This window comes from Penaeus monodon, chromosome 20 (assembly GCF_015228065.2).
Source record: "Penaeus monodon isolate SGIC_2016 chromosome 20, NSTDA_Pmon_1, whole genome shotgun sequence".
Lineage (NCBI taxonomy): Eukaryota > Metazoa > Arthropoda > Malacostraca > Decapoda > Penaeidae > Penaeus > Penaeus monodon.
Genome location: NC_051405.1, coordinates 30,683,659 through 30,683,886, shown reverse-complemented (window position 1 = coordinate 30,683,886; position 228 = coordinate 30,683,659). Strand labels below are relative to the sequence as shown.

General features: G+C 28.1%; 1 protein-coding gene across 1 annotated transcript in view; it reads right to left on the bottom strand.

Annotated features, from left to right (window-relative positions):
* LOC119585967 (kinesin-like protein unc-104) overlaps positions 1–228 on the bottom strand; it is a gene marked incomplete in the record, with an annotated part of 145,723 nt that overhangs the window by 7,220 nt on the left and 138,275 nt on the right.

Genomic DNA, 228 nt, shown 5'->3' with positions numbered 1-228 from the left:
TACATGCAAGTAATAAGAAATGTTGAAATTAATCTTGAAAATATAATAAAATTTTATCTACAAATCTATGGCAATTCAAACCAAGTTCTTGCATAATGAAATGTATGATGCTACTGCACATTAACAGGGGGAGAAAATAAATTTACATTAATAATGCTACCAATATAACGACTACTGACATCATCTTTTTCAAGAGCAGTAATGTCTGTTATTAACTTCGTAACATAG